Consider the following 12,934-nt stretch of genomic DNA (forward strand, 5'->3'; position numbering starts at 1 on the left):
GAGAAATACTCGTAGGAGCTTTATGTTTGTTTGAATGTGGAGCCCATCGGTGACTTGGTAACGGAAATCTCTTAGTTGCTGAAGAATTAAATAATTTATTAATAGTGTCTCAATTAATAGGCTTAAATTAATTAATCAATTTAATTAATACAATTTATCTGACATCCACTCATCCCATTCATTCAACAAAGGCTTCTGAAGCTCCTGTTAGGGAAGCAGATAGAGTTCTGTGGTTTAAAACACACACACTCTAGAATCACACAACCTGGTTTCAAACCCTAGTTCTTCCATTTAGAGTTCCGCGACCTTGAGCAAATTACTGAACCTCTCCTGCCTAGTTTACCCATTTTAAAAATGCAAATAATAACAGTATGTACCTCATAGGATTGTTTGAGGATTAGATATAATACATAGCAAGCTCTTGGCATGCAGAAATCCCTTAGCGACTCTCATTATTATCATTTAGGGCACTGTGTGTGTTCCTACTGTGTTACAGTTCCTTTGAACTCTCTGAGCAAAGGTCCCACCCTGAAATTGCTGATAACGTTCTTAAATAGTCAAAACACTTACAGAGAGAAGTTGATAATGTTCTTAAGTAGTCAAAACACAGAGATAAGTAATAGTATGGAATCTGTCACATGAATAAGTGTCAGTGGCTACTTTCGTTCCTGACCCCTTTAAGGTTCCGATACTACAGGCCGGAGGTTTCACAGGAAGATGTTTTTCTGTGATTGTGTAGTCAAGGAAAGCTTCAGGGAGGAGGGGGAGGCTCTCACAGTCCAGTCCCAGCTACCTGTGCCCCTTTTCTCATGACGTTCTGGCTGCCTCTTCCCACCATCCATCTCCAACCATCGACCTTGTCTAATCGAGCTCCTTTGTGACCCCATAAGCCCTTTTGCAATTCCATGCTTTTGCACACACATGTATTTTTTTCCTTCCCTGCATTTTATTTTTCCCCAGTTATCATAGAATCACAAAGCTTTTTAAACAGTGGATCATTTGCCACTGGGAAAAAAAAAAAAAGCCTCCTGACTCTTGCTTCCCCAGCATAGCTCCCTCCACCAGCCTGCCCTGGCTCCCCTCACTCCTGGCCTTTATCTAATTTAGTCTCTCACCCTAAACTGCCCCCTCTCTTTTTTCCTTGACTCCTAAATATGAAAGGACGAGTTAGTGGTACCCAGAATCTAAGACTTTGCAATATGAAGTTCTCAGTCTAAGTGGATTGGAAATGCATCATCCTTCATGATTTCTATAAATGCGTGTGTTTACCCAATCAAGCTGGAAATAAATAATCAGAATAAATCCTGTTAAATGCCGAGCATACATGGAAGTATTACTGGGTGTAATTTCTGGAGACTAGGTAAATGCCTTCCACTTTTAGGGTTGCAATGCATGTTATCTATCACACTGAAAACTCTTACTTCCAAAAGTTGCAATGAAAAATTAGGTTCTTTAGGGTCTTGGAAAAAAAGTGTAGTTAAAGAATAGCACTTTTGAATGTCAGACCTGCCCATGCCTCTTGCTGAAAATGAGTAATGGCATGGGTGTCATATCTGATTGCCCATGCCCGAGTAGGAAGCACTTTTCTTAACTTCCTAACAGGTAGAGTCACGGGGAGCCCCGATGTGTCTCTAGAGTACCCAGGATGTAGGCAGCTGCTGCATGGGTCACGTGGTACCACTAGGAGACACGATGAGAAGGAGGATTTCTCATTGCATTTGGAACCACTCCACCCTCTGAAAAACCCCAGGATCTTGAGTCACATCATTGGTATTTGCTTTGGCCTTCCCCCACCCCAAGCCTTAGCCTAAGCTGCCCATGACCTTTTCTAGAGAAATGCTCACAATCTGTTATGCCTAGATAGTCCCATTCAACATCCCACAGCTACTCATGCAGTGTGGGATCCAGGGAGTCCACTAATTAACTATGTGACCTTGGGAAAGTCACAGTCGTTGGGCTGAATAATAACCAGGACTCCTTCTAATTCTATGCTGCCTGGATCCCCAGCCTCACACTTATCTCCCTGTTCCCCAATACTCTTTCCTCATTGGCTTCTGGTGGGAAATTCTGCATACTGTGCTTAACAGGCTGTTAAATTATCTTAATTAAAGTGTCAAGGGATAAAAATTGAAGATTACCCAGAGCTACCACCCCAACCCTTTCCTAGCCAGCTCGAGACGGCTTTTGCCAAGAAGATTCAGATGTGCAATACTTACTAAGTGCTCTATCGGTTAACACTGAGCCCCTGTATTTCATGGGTTTTATACGGGGGAGGGATGAACTTGACGTGTGTAGCTCCTTTTTGACAGACTTGCTTCATGCCAGAAAGTGATGCCTCCATCAAATCCAAGACTTTATCTCATTAGAAAAAGGCTCTGACAAAGACTGAAGGGGAAAAAAATGTAGAAGAAACAAAATTCAGAGCTTGTACTGAACCCCCTCCACTTGGGCCAAGGTAGTTGTGTTCAGAAGTTGGAGTTTGATCCTGATACCGGACCTCTCGGGGAAACTGACTCTAATGGCTCCTCTGGGATCCTTCTAAGTCTGAAGGACTAGGTCTTGGAAGCACTAGACTTGGGTCATAAATTTTATAAGAAAAGAAAATCCTTCCAAAAGAATTAGTTCAGGATTTTTGTCTGGATGAGTCAAATGCTCAGGGCAATCACAGAAACTGGACAAGTTTGTGAAGACACAGTTGACACTACACATTTTCCAAGAGGGAAGAATACACCACAGCAGAAAACGCATGACCCAAACTGACCCGAGACGTAGATGAAATTGGCAAGATGTGATGTTAATAGCTTTCAGAGAGCTTCTTCCCCAAACTTTCCCAGCCCAGGCGCTTCATGTCTGTAAAGCCCACTCCTTCTGAGAAGAGGTTAAGCATAATAGGAGCACAGGCTTTAGGGCCTGGGTACAAAGCCTTGACCTTGGGAGGGCTGCTTAACATCTCTGTTCTTCCGTTTCCTCGCCTGTGACATGGTAGAAACTAGTACATACCATATTTCTCTGAAAATAAGACATACCCCGAAAATAAGCCCCAGGTAAGATCGTCAGCCAGACGGACACATTTAGTACGTTATGACGATGTTCCAGAAGATGACATGACTGTATTGAATAGATGTAGATTGTTGTACATGAAAAAATAAGGCATCCTCTGAAAATACGCCCTAATGCATCTTTTGGAGCAAAAAATTAATATAAGACCCGGTTTTATTTTCGGGGAAACACCGTAGTTCATAGTGTTGTCATGACTGTTGAATGAGTTAGTATGTGTAAAAGGCTTAAAGCAGGAATTAGCATGCCAGGAGCGCCATGTAAGTCTCTAGGAATTCTGTTGAAAATCCATGTAATGCAAGACAATGTAAAAACACAAAATTATTGTCAGTCATTTATATTTTAGCATAAATGAATTCCTTTGTCTGAGGCACTCTGCCAATCATCGGGACTTTGGGAGGCTAGAAATACCGTGAGTCAGAAGAACTGATGTAGGGAAGAGAGAAGAGGTGAAGCAAATGTTTGCCCTACTCAAGGTTTTGCTGTTGAGTCAGTTCTGCCTATTATTCTGTCCATTTTCATTTCCTTTAACATTCTGATTGTAGCCTGTCAATTCATTATTCAGCCAGCTCTGGCTGTTGTGACAATGGCCCTGAGAGACCCTTCCCCCTTGTCTGGGTAGGAATTAAGGGGTATGTTTAGGGGTACCTCTTCTCTTATATCCCTTGTCTTAACATTCAAGCAATCAGTAGACATTGTTAGTTTATCAGTCTGGCTCCTGTTCTATTAAGGGTTAATGCTGGCGTCTCTTAACATATACATGATAATCACCTTTGCTCTATTTTTCTCTTTAAAGAACATCCCCTATGGTGGTGGTTTGAAAACTTGAGCGTGTTCTAGACTCACCTGGAGCTTTGTTAACATGCAGATTGTTCTGCCCTGCACCAGTTTCTGAATGAGGGGGGCCCGAGAATTTGCATTTCTGACACGTTCCCAGGTGGTGCTCATGCTGCTGGTTCAGGGAACACACTTCAAGAACCACGGCCCTTTGCTCGAGTTCACACCATTAATTACACATTGGAATGACCTGGGGGACAGAAAAAAACCATGATGCCTGGGTCCCACCCCAGAGAGTCTCACTTAATTGGTTTTGGGTACGGCCTGGGCATTGGAATTTATAAAAACAACACAATACTTTTAGGCATAGAGGTTTATGACTGAAACTGTTGTGATTTAGGGGGAAAAGTAATTTGCTTCTGTGTACCCAAGGTTTTGTCTCAAGGGCAGATCACAGAAGGGTGGATAAAAATAGGCTCCTTTTATTAGCACCCCCCCACCACCCACACACGCAAAAATCAAAAGCTATTTTCTGGTGAGGGTGACTGCATTGCCTAATTAACAAAAGCATTTTTTTCCTGGCTATCTTTTGGGATCCACAGAAAAAGAAATAGTTACTATAGTAACGGGAGTGCTTGTGCGTAGTCATGGGGGGTAGGGTGATGAATGAAAACTGCTATTGGCATTATAAGCCCCATGGCCTTTTCTTAGTCCTTCCGTGTGAGGTGGTGCACCCCTACTCTGTAGCTCCGGAAACAGAGGGGCTCCTGCCCACTTGCTGGCCATGGTAACCATCAGGAAAGAATTGGGGTTTTTGTCCACCCAGAGCGAGCAACTCTGGGTGAGCTAGATAGAAGTTGGGCTATAAAAGGCATTAATATCCTACAGAGAAGGCTAGTAATTATGCCTCTTGTCAGACTCTGGGACAGCGGCTGTGTGAAACGAGAAGTTTAACTGGTTGTGGCCTTTACTTCATTTGATAAAGTGTAGTTTACTTTCTACTTGAGCTTTTTATTGACCATAATAATTCTAATTGAAATAAACATTTTGATTACAGCTCTGTTCTGCAACTGCTTAATAGGGAACTAAAATAACTTTCAATAATCATTTTGTCCAAATGGGATTCATTTAGCCTGACAGTTATTCCAGGCATTTATTGGCATGCGGCAGGCTGGGAGTGTTTCCGAGTATAATTATAGGAACATTTTACACTGGGGTTAACCTTACCAAAATGACAGACTGAAAAGTAGTGTAAAGGAGCAAATTAAACCCATAATCTGCCATAGAAACTCATAAATGAATCCCCTTTCTCTACTGTTTCTGATGCTCAGGGCTCTAGTTAAGATTAAAAGGTGTTTTCTTTTGAAACTGACAGTCTGGCTGCAGGAACACACTTTAATGAGGGTACACTGCAAACCTGGTGCTTCTGGGCAAAGGAACATTTTATAGCCATTTGTAATTCTTTGGGTTCAGCTGGGGGGCCTGGGGCCATGAGGTGGCCTGGGGGGAGAAAGGCTCCATCCCTTTGTCAAAAGGAAGAAGAGTGTTCCCTGTCTTCTCTCCTACTTAGGGGGTCAAGGAGATTGAGAGGCCAGATTTGTTGGGACGTTGGCCCTTTTCCTCCATGACCTTCCAAAGTAGAGCTACCTGCTGCAGGTTCTAGCTTCTTTCCCGGAAGCCTTCTCCACTCAGTCTCCAGCTCCAACCCCAGGAGAGCTTTGATGTGTGGAATTGGCAACCAGCATCCCCTTGGATGGGATAAGAGAAGGAGGCCATTGTGGCTTCTCAGGTGGATGGGGGATGATCCCTGTCACAGCCAAGAAGAATCTGACTATTCCTTGTTGTCAGCAGGGCTGTGTTCAGTCTGCTGGGCACTTACAATGGGGCACAGCAGCCATCTGTGGCCCTGTGAAGGGCTCACGGCTCTTTTGGACGAATGGGGACTTGGTGAAATCCTTCGAGGGGTCCGAGGGAAACCTTAAGTGCAACACAACTCAATCAAGTTCATTATTATCGTGATGAGTGCTCCCTCTTTATGAAATTGGTCAAACCTTAGCTTTGAAATTTTTTTTGAAAATTGGAAACTGACACTGCTGAACATAAATGTTCTTGAATGCCACAGTGGTTCACCAGGGTTTGGAGAAGGCAACAGAAACTTACTGCGGTTGCTCTGTGTGGGTTCATTGGAACCAGCGGCTTCTGTAAGGAAATTCTCTGCTGCTCCAGCTAAAAAGGGGGAGAAGAACCTTTGGCAAGAGTCCAGGCAGCAGTTGCCGTTTCCAAACTGCCCTCTAGGATCACACACCCTAGGGTGATGCTTCCGTCTTAAGGGTGGTTCTGGCTTACCAGGTGTGCTTGAACTGAGGAGGGATCCACACCTGGAGGAAAACACACCCGAAGCCGCTCTACCTCTCTGGATTTGCCAGTTACCTGGGCCAATGTACCTTCTTTGTCCTTTGAAGAAATTTGGTTAGGCTTTCAGTTACTTAAAACTAAAAGCAACCCAGGTGATAAATGGACACTAGAGCCAGGTAAGGAAAGAAGGTTAATTTATACCTGGAGGGGAGGCTGGAAAAAACACTATGGATCTCCTTAAAGGCAAAGCCTGACATACTAGAATTCTAGGTTAAATAAATTTTCTTACGTGCTTCAACCTCCATGTAAATAAAAATAGCATCGATTAATTGTTGACAAGAGTGGTTAAGCCACACGTTCATATCAAGGAAACATTTCCTAGAGCAGAGACTAAAACCTTCATAGGAATCACCTGGAAGTTTGCTTGCGATGTGACATGAAAGGTCGCCATCATTATGTACTTTTAGAACTGGCTATAAGCATTCGTGCTTCCCTGAGACGGAGTGCAAAATCACCTTTTGTTTCTACAGCCTTTCCTTGTTGTATTAGAAGCTGTCAGGGAGCACGTACTTTAGAAAAAGGAAACTTTAATCTTTTTACAAGACTTTGGAGGCCACCCCTTCCCACAACCCCTGTGCAGCACTCCCTCAACCTCTACCCCCAAGGCAAAACATCAGTCCTTTATATCACATAAGAGAAAATCGAAACAGCACATTCTCTCCAAGGGAATGGCTAAATAGAACATGAATTGAAGACATTGCTTTCCACCTGCAAAACCAAGGCTGTGTTTTGTTTATGCCGTTCTAATTAGAAATTGTGTCTTTCTTGGGTAATTTCCTTGTCTACCTCCCTTTGTGAACACAAATCTGACAGAACTGGGGCAGACAGAAAACAGAGGAGTTTATTTCACCCAACATTTATAGCAACACATCTCTTTTACAGGAAGGATTGTGTCCATTTGTTTACAGAGGACCAAAGGTGTAAGGAAATCTCCTGGGGGAGAGGGGAGTCCTATTTTAAGCCATGTAGAAAGTCAAATGGATAAAATTTACAAAATGAAATTTCAATTTTAGAATTTTGGGGCTGAGGTGACTTTTGTGATGTTACAAAAATTACGGTGTAGCAGCAGCTCTCTGGCTTTGTGGAAATCTGGAACAGCTCTGTGAGCATGACAGCTTTGAGCTTCCATAACTGCAACGGCAGTGGGTGAGCACGGCTTCAGTGTGCGTTCTTCTCTGCGCTTGTTCTGAAATCGCAGACGCCCCCCAGGGACTCGAGTCCCATCCCAGGCAGGTGTGGGACGGGGCCCTGTGGTGGGCAGCTCCACAATGCCGAATTTTGTGTGGTTCTTGGGGTTACCTGTGCTTTTTGGTTGTGCTTTCTTTTGTCCCTGGAGGGGCATATACATGGATCACTGATCTCTTTTCAGAGTATTCCAGTGTTTTCTTTCTCATGGCCCTTTGATTTTAAGAAGAGAAAAAGGAATTCCATTCCATTTTCAGTAGAAATACAATGATAAAACAAATGGCTACACTCATTGAGAAGAAGGAGAGTTCACTGGCGTCTCAGGACAGGCTAAGAATGGCCAGGTGGAATTCAGTTCCAAGCAATGCTCTTTCCCAGATGAGTTCTTATCTTTGATTCCCCTGCTTACTGGACACCTATTATTCCCTTCTTGCTCAGGGTTCAGCCTGGTGGTTTTCCTTATCTGGATCCTTCCTGATTTCTCACGCCTGTTTGTCTCTGTTACGAGTTGAATTATACCTCTCCCAGTTCATATGTTGACGTCCTAACTCATACTACCCCAAAATGTGACTGTTTTTGGAGATAGAGGTTGTTGCAAATATAATTGGATAAGATGAGTTCATATTGAAGTAGGGTGGGTCCCATAATCCAATATGACTAGTGCCCTTATAAAAAGGGGAAATTGGCACACAGAGACAAGGAGGACACCATGTAAAAATTGGAGTTTTGCTGCCATAAGCCAAGAAACTTCCAGAAACGAGGAGAGAGGCCTGGAAGAGGTCCGTTCTTAGGGCCTTCAGAGGGAGCATGGCCCTACCCACACCTCGATCTTGGATTTTCAGCCTCCAGAACTGTGAGGTAATAGATTTCTGTTGTTTAAGCTGCCCAGTGGGTAGTACTTTGTTATGGCAGCCCTAGCTGAGTAATGCATGTCTTGTCATCACCACTCCTTCAACCAATCTCTCTCTCTCTCTCTCTTCTCCCCTCCCTCCCTCCCTGACCCCTCCAAACTTTAGCTTTCCTTTGTTCCATTTTATCAGGACCTTAACGGTGACTGCTTAGTTAGTCTACACATCTCTAAGGTGTGACTGGACCACCATAATGGAAGAATCCCGTCTACGTTCTGCTGAAATGCATACCTGAAGAATGTAACCTGGGTGCACCCCACTTGCCGGAGGCAGCTACCCCCATGACAGACAGTCTTGCCTCAAAGGAACCAGCAACTTCTACAAGGTAGACCTGGTGAAACCTGTGTTTCTCTTCCCAGAGCACGTTTGCATTTTAACAGATACTTCAGTGTTTCAAACCAAAGAAGTCAACGATGTAGACATTTCTAGTTTTGTGATAGGCCAGTGGCGGGGAATATGTATTTTGGAAGAGGGGTTGGGAATAAAGCAGCTGAGGTTGGGAGAGAAGGAAATCTTTCCCCATATGGCCAGCCAGTCACATTGTGCCGTTGGTAGCTTGAGGCTGTCCCTCTACTGAAACCCTCTTCTGTCCACAGTGCCAGCCCCAAATCCCAACCTGCTCATGGCATGTTCTGTAGCAGATACAGGTTTCCACAAATTCCTTTCCTTTCATTTGAGAAGAGTTTCTTCAAAACCTCTGTCTTCACTGATGGGACAAGAACCTCAGCCCATTTATTGTTGTCCTCAAATACTCTATTCAAACGCAGGAGAATTCGCAGGTCCCTCTGGAAAGAACGCAGTTAAGGGTGGAAGGGACTCGAGACGGAACACGTTTTGCTCACAGCAGCACTTTGAGGAACTCATGCCCAGAGAGCGACATTTGTCCCTGGGAATAAACTCTAAATTACATCACAAATGAACATTTTGAAATTAAAGCTGGCATTTCTGACCTGCCTGCTGGCAGCCACAGTTACGCTGAAAAGTGACATCATTTATGACACTGGCAGTTAAAAAGCCCAGGGTATGAGGTCGTAAAACAGTTTCCCGGCCTGATTTAATATCGATTTTGCTGTCAGGCTAACTTTACTTTAATATTTAAATAAATGTTTAATGTTTAAACAGTTTGGTTTTTCCCTTTTCATTCTTCTGTAGCTTTAACCCAGTGTTCTCTATGTTGTAACAATAGCCCCCTGGGTCAGCTTCCATATTATGCTGTCCTATCTTTAACGATATTCTGATTTATCTTCCCAACATAGATTATGGATGTAGCCCTTTGGTTTTCCTTTGAGATGAAATGACCATCCTCTTATTGTATAGAATAAATGTATAGAATTCCTTTCGAATGGATATTATGATGTTGTATTGTTACAGTATTGGTACGTTGTTAGACCCGTGGGGACAAAGTCTTTCATGTAAGGAGAGGATAATTTTTCACTTGAAGAATTAGATGTGGAGACAAGACTTGGGATGGTGAGCACACAATGTAATATACAGAAGAGGTATTATAGAATTGTACATGTGAAACCTATATAATCTTATTAACCGATGTTAATAAATTTAATAAGAAAAAGAATTTGGAGTATATCGTATTTTATACATTTGAATTTTAGTTTTTAAGACATGCTCACATAATTTTAAATCTTCAAAGTATTTGATAATATCAAGAAAAGTCACAGAACTAATACACACTTTGCATCATTCTTGTCAACAAGAAAAATTTTCAGAGTGTTTTAGGCATTAAATGTTTTGTATGCATCGGTTTTCTGTGGATTACCCCCATCTCATTTTAAACTATTTTAATAATTATAGATAGTAATTTGTATTCCTAAGAAATAATAAAGAATTAGGTTGTTTGTTGTACCTGACCACTAGCTTTGGAACAGGCACAACAATAGACCTAGAAGACACAGAGGAGGCTTGTTCAAAAGGGGTCTGTCCTTTTGAACCAATGCGGCCCCTTCTCATTTCATAAATTTGTGGTGAGGGAGGGACAGGTTTTATTTCATTTCCGTTGTGATAAAGTCAATGATAAGGAGTTTTTGTTCATACTTGGTTCATGCAATTGTAATGGAAGCTGCTCGTATCTGGGAGAAGGTGGTAATAACAGTGGGAATGCCAATATGTGAATTCCAAGAGGAAAGTGAAATTCATGAAATACACTGTGGGGAGCCACTTGCTAGTTGTCCTTCCTTCCAATGCTAAATTCAGAATAACTAATAAATCACCTAGCAAAACCCAGCGAGAATGGAATAGAATAGGTAAATTATGATATGTGCAGGGCGAAGGGGGCAGTGTCTTGTTTTAATAGGGAGTCCTCTTCCCCTTGCATTCGTAACTGAGACATCTTGCGTATTTCTTCTGGGGTTTTCAGAATTTCCCATTTCTCCTGCTACAGAGATAAAAGGGCAGCCAATTTATGAACTGTGTACCATGGGGATTATAAATCTCTCATTTGTCTGCTCTCATTTCTGTCTGATGCATTGTTCAAAAACAATAGCCTGAATTCTGATATTTAAAATATCATCTGACTGAGCTTGAAATTTCAAGGACCAAATGGGCTTTTTGTTGTCTGATACTCCTAATTAGTCTGTCTCGCCTGGTTTTCGACTCACATGGATTATAAATATATAAGGAAATCCTGTGGCTTTTGAATAACCCCCCTGCCCCAAATTACAATTACTCATCTTTCTGAGTGTTCCATATAGAACAACCAAATCCCCAACCACCAAATCCAAGGATGCTTCATTTGTTAGAAAAATAGGGGAATTGGCTTTAGGAAGCTGGTCTTGAGCTCAGCTTCTTATATGTCGCCCTCTAGGGATTCCCCTGTGCCTCATCTTTGATGGTGGCGAGTAATTTCTGCCACTTTGTGGAAGTAAAGGCAATGTTTTTAGCCTATTATGTCAGTCTGCCAAAAAGATTCTTTATTATATAAGGCAGGAACAAAGAGACAACCTTGACCCTTTGTCACATGGACCAAAGCAAGTGTGTGTGTGTGTGTGTGTGTGTGTGTGTGAGAGAGAGAGAGAGAGAGAGAGAGAGAGAGAGAGAGAGAAACAGAAAGAAAGGGATGGGGTTACCATTCAGACTAGACTATACAACAATATCTTCCTCTTTCTGTGTCTTTCAAAAGGCCATGTTAAAAAGACTTGTCTGGAACTATGCACAAAACCACTTGGGGGGAGCAGTTCTTAAAAATATAGACCTTTAGACCCCCTCCGTACACCTAATGAGTCAGAATTCCTGGGTGTTCGGCCTACACAGTTCTCATGAAACGGGGGTTTATGATCCACTGCAATCAATCATATCACATCTACCCAGGGTACGTGAAAGAGAAATCAATGACTCCTGATGAGTTAATAACTACAAGGAAACATGGAGAAAAGGGAAACAAAGCAACCCATGACCAACATGACTATCGAATGCAATCAAAAAATCAGTGAGAAATGGACCAATACCGAGTAGTGTTCTCTAAACTGGTGTTCATGGTCAACCTTGTCCCCCAAACTGTGTTGTTTCTCATTTTCACTGTGAATGGGGACCCCCCCCCGCCCCCCGCATGTTATTTGTGCTTTTGCTGATTCCACCTTAAACAGACCCCGGCCCTTCACACAGTTTTTCTTTTTGGGCTTCCTTCTTAAGAAATGTCAACTGTGGCCTCTTCTGCCTGGATAGCTGTTCTTTGTGAGTCCCTTTGCCAAAAGGTCAGTGACAGGTGATGCCAGTGCTGTGGCCCACTGGATAGCGTAGGGATGCCCATTGTGTTTCTCCCATGGCATCCCTAAGAAGAATGCACCGGACTAGGCTGAGTGTGCAGGCAATATGACAAGAAGCAGTTGGAGAAAGGACTAGTGGGAAAGGAGGAAGAACAAGGAGGAGAGAAGATAACAAAGCTGAAAGCGGGTTCCTGCTTTGCAATATATTACCTACTAGTCTGGGTGTCTGTCCTACCTTTGAGAATTGACCTACTGGGGAGAGAGGTGGTCTAGGGATGGAAAGTGGTGGGGTGGGGTGAGGAGTCCCTAGTGAAGGGACACATTCTCTGCCCATCAGATAGGGCAAGTGTAACCTTACCCTCACCTCACACCCCTTCTCAAAAATATTAATACTTGTGGCTGGCGCTGCCTGTCAGAGACAGTCCCGGAGCTGAGTCTGATTGATGACAGGCTGGCATTTACTGGTGGTAATAAGGTGCCGAGACATCACCGAGCAAGTGAAAATAAAGGTGTAATGATTGAATTATATATTCTCTTTCTGTGATTGAAAATAATATCAGACAACTGACTGTGGTGCCAGACAGATTACATAAGCACAAGTTAAGTGGTAGAATAAAAATGAGTGATTTTCCTCCTTGACTTAAATACAGTACTAAGTAGTGTGCCCTTGAATTCAGCAGAAAGCAATTTCCTCCTCCCCGGTAACAGCTGGGGGGCATTGCAAATGCAAATTGAGTTAGCTTTGCATTTTTAATATTCCACACATCCATCCATAATTCACTGCTGAGATTTTAGAGATGTTATTGCTACTCAGTGGGTACATTGAAATTATTTTGCACCTCTGAACTTTTGCATTAACTTTAACATTGGTGCTTA

The 12,934-nt window shown here is 42.8% G+C and overlaps 1 long non-coding RNA gene across 4 annotated transcripts in view; it reads left to right on the forward strand.

The window, feature by feature from the left end:
• Positions 1-12,934, forward strand: part of LOC109444616 (uncharacterized) — a 319,813-nt gene that overhangs the window by 125,764 nt on the left and 181,115 nt on the right. For 2 of the 4 annotated variants that reach the window (XR_012498905.1, XR_012498901.1), the window contains one exon: positions 8,451-9,915. The exons of 1 other annotated variant lie outside the window; for it this stretch is intronic. This is a non-coding gene — a long non-coding RNA (uncharacterized LOC109444616). Of the gene's footprint in view, positions 1-8,450; positions 9,916-12,934 lie in introns of those variants that run through there. One more of the 4 variants, XR_012498904.1, reaches the window with a different exon arrangement.

The sequence above is a fragment of the Rhinolophus sinicus genome, linkage group LG09 (assembly GCF_036562045.2).
Source record: "Rhinolophus sinicus isolate RSC01 linkage group LG09, ASM3656204v1, whole genome shotgun sequence".
In the NCBI taxonomy this organism is placed as follows: Eukaryota; Metazoa; Chordata; class Mammalia; order Chiroptera; family Rhinolophidae; genus Rhinolophus; species Rhinolophus sinicus.